The following is a 3663-nucleotide window of genomic DNA, read 5'->3' as shown; positions in this document are numbered from 1 at the left end:
CCTAAGTAGAAGATTATCCATACCGGGTATAATGAGCTTATCCATTCAGTACTCTGTTATGGATAAACATTGCTCTCAGTAGAAGATTATTCATATCTGGTATAGTAGCAGCTTACACAACAACTTGCAGTAGCAGCTTACACAGCAGCTTGCAGTAGCAGCTTACACAGCAGCTTGCAGTAGCAGCTTACACAGCAGCTTGCAGTAGCAGCTTACACAACAACTTCCTTTCTTCTATAAATAGAAGAGATTTCAATTCATTATGTACATCAGTTTGAATTCGAATAATATATCAGTTTCTCTCTATACTTGTCTTTACTTTACAGTCTTTATTTTATAACAAAAGGAAATTAAAGGGGGAATTGAACGAGGGGATTTTTTATTTTGAAATTGGGCCAATTTAATACAAAATCAGTCCAAAAATTCCGTCCCAAATAACTAGCCTACCCGAATCATCCCAAAACCCATCCCCTTTCAATTAAAACCTAGCAAGACCTAATAGAGGGGCTCCTCCTGTAAAAAAAAAAGAGGGCGCAGCTTTCCCCTTCTTGACAGCAAAAGATCAGAACCCTCCTCATTCTAGGGCGAAGCGCCGTTTCTGGCTTCATTTCCTCATCTCTAGCAAGAGAACGAAAATCAATAGCAAATCTAATGAAAATGCAAAGACCAAAACCCAATTAAAAAGGAACAAAAACGGCGTTTGCTTCTGGGTTCAACAAAAACACCTCCCTTCTTCTTCCTTTTCATTTTCTCAAAATCACAGACTAAAAAGGAGAACAAACTCAAAGGCATCCCTCCCCCAAAAGATACAGAAAAAATGGCGGAAACCCAGACCCCTTCCCTCTCGTTCTTTCTCTGATTTCATCAACACACACACGCTGAAATCTTTGGTAACAAGTGGAAATTACAGAATCTAGAGCTGAAATTTGAAGGTGACGAAGCTGATTTTCAGCCACGAATTTTACTTTATTTTCCACATTTTTCTGGGAATTTCGGAGCTTAATGAAGCCGTAAAGATTGCTTCGAAGCTGAGAGCTGTTGGAATTGTTTGATTGTGAGCTCGTTGTTGTTTGTTGGCTGGAGCTTCTTGAGTTTCGCTTCTAGCTGTTTTTGAGCCGTGGAATTGCCGCTCGTTGTCCGATGATTTGTTTTTGTTGTTGCGCTGTTGAATCTGTTAATGGCTACCTCTCCACCTTCATGTGGTGTTCCTAAGTTGTTTTCATCTCTAACCAGGTATTGGATCATGAATTCAAGCCTTTGATTTGTGAAATGTTGAGTTTCTATGCTTGATAATAAATTCTTAGATCTTTGTTGCTATATGCGTTTGATTTCATTCATGATTTTATTTTGCTTAGTTTGAATCTGACCATGCTGCAGTAGTACAGGATTGTATATGATAATAAATCGCGGAATATCACACAGTTGGAGACATTTAATTTTATGTGGCCTGGATCACAAGGAAAGTGCTCAATATGTCTCAAATGATACTGAATACTTGATTTTTTCTTTAACTCTTCTTAAGAATTTGAACTGTCTGTTTCCAAAAGTGGATGATGAAAGTTTCTTTTGTAATTCTGTCTATAACAACCTTAGTGTAAATTCAGATTGTATAGCAGTAAAAAAATAATATTGTGTATTCAACTGAATTATAGTTGAAGAATAGAGAAATAAAGGGTTCTGTAGTAAATATCATCTTTGGATCGAGTCGAATTTTTACTGGAAACTTGTGATATCCTATTATTCAATTTTCTTATGGATTTCATATCTCACCACTAGGGGTGTCAAAATGGTTCAAAGAAAACAGTTAACCACCCATATTATCCATTAAAATATGGGTTGGATAATGAACTATTTAAAAACGGGTCAAATATGGATAAGAACCATATTATCCATTTAGAAAATGGATAGCCAATGAATAACCAATGAGTATAACTTTTATATTTGTAAAGCCTCAAATTGTGGGTTCCTCAAGTTAGGGAGACTAAGAATTCTTCCAAAAGTGATCGTATGTAAGAAGTAATGGATAATATGGTTATCCATATTATCCGCCGGTTAACCCATTTTTTATCCGTATTAAATATGGGTCGGCCGGATAATTTACCCGTTTTTTCATTATCCGTTTTCAACCCGAACCATATCCAACCCAACCCGTCCGTTTGCCACTCCTACTCACCGCTATTATAGTTCATAGCATAAGGAAATAGCACCATAATCATACGTCTGCTACATCTTTGATACATACCTTTTTGAAAGTACTTCATTACTACTTATAATTCTTAATAAGATAATTGACTAAAAAACAACGCATAATTTTAATCTAATAATTTGTATATAATTAAATCATTACAACTACGGGTGCGGTTCCCATGGCGTAGTTGTGATACCAATTTTTAAATTAGATTAAAGTAGGAGCATTTTCAATTTCTCTTTTAAACGAAAAATACAAATCTCTTTTCTTTAAAATAATTTGAGGTGTACTATACGCAAACAAAATTCATAACCTATGGCCCTCACATAAATAAAATATTAGTATAGAAAATGTCTTGAATCTTCGTAGTTGTTTTAGGCGCGTTATAATAAAATCATCATAGCTACGGGTATGGTTTTCGTGACGTAGGTGTGGTATCTAATTCCCAAATCCGAGGGTACATTTATGTGACCTAATTTCAATCTTCAACAATATTAAAAATAAACATGTCGCGAATCGCGGGTGCATTTCATATAGCGCGATTTGCGGCGTGTTCCAAAACAAACAAGTGTACGACAATCGTAACTTGTCCAAAAAAAATAATTTCATAAATCCTAAAAGCGGTTTAAAATAATTAAAAGGCGATTATAAAGCTAAAAATACACAATATGTTTAAAACATGTAATTAATCAGATAATATGCCAATTATTAATAGTTTAAAGTGCTAGAACCACGAAACCCGGGAATGCCTAACACCTTCTCCCGGGTTAACAAAATTCCTTACTTAGAATTTCTGGTTCGCAGACTTTTAAATAAAGTCGATTTTCCTCCATTTGGAATTTTAAAATAAGCCGGTGACTTGGGACACCAAATAAACTATCCCAAGTGGCGACTCTGAAAAATAAATAAAATAATCTCATTTCGAATAATGTCACTTTAATTAGAAAAACTCCCTTATATACCCCATCTGATGGTAAAAAAAGAGGTGTGACATATACATCAAGAGAGAGGGAGGAATATATACATAATGAAAGAGAGAATAAAGATAAAAGAAAACGAGAATTAAAGTTATTACAGGCCAATATCATATCAAACCAACCAAAATAGTCCACCCTCCTGAATAAGAATAAGCAATGTCCTCAATGCTTAACAAAAATTAGAATAAGAAAGGGCAGAGAGTGAAGAGAATTTCCTATGTGGTCTCAGTGTGCATGGAATCATCAGCACCCTCGGGATCCTCCAACTAGATCTCATCATCTTCTGCTCGGGGAATAACGGGGTTGGTGAACATCTGAAGCACCTTCTCAGCAGTGTGGGCAGCAAGGTCTGGCTCCTCGAACTGGCCAGCTGTTGTCTCTGATGCCTCAGGTACTAATGGTGCTACTGGTGTTGACTCCATCAGCAAATCAAGTGGTATATCCCCAGCGGATGCTATCTTGGCCACTTCTTTTCTCAATCTATCCACTGATTTCTTC

At 36.1% G+C, this 3663-nt stretch overlaps 1 long non-coding RNA gene across 1 annotated transcript; it reads left to right on the top strand.

Moving 5' to 3' along the window:
• Positions 1–339: 339 nt before the first annotated feature.
• On the top strand, positions 340–1687 carry LOC107827042 (uncharacterized). Its single transcript, XR_001657412.2, has 2 exons — positions 340–1233; positions 1386–1687. It is a non-coding gene; the product is annotated as an uncharacterized LOC107827042 (long non-coding RNA).
• The last annotated feature ends 1976 nt before the right edge of the window (positions 1688–3663 follow it).

This window comes from Nicotiana tabacum, chromosome 22, assembly GCF_000715075.1.
Source record: "Nicotiana tabacum cultivar K326 chromosome 22, ASM71507v2, whole genome shotgun sequence".
NCBI classification, from domain to species: Eukaryota; Viridiplantae; Streptophyta; class Magnoliopsida; order Solanales; family Solanaceae; genus Nicotiana; species Nicotiana tabacum.
The sequence above is the reverse complement of the archived record's forward strand: the minus strand, read 5'-3'. Positions and strand labels throughout refer to the sequence as shown.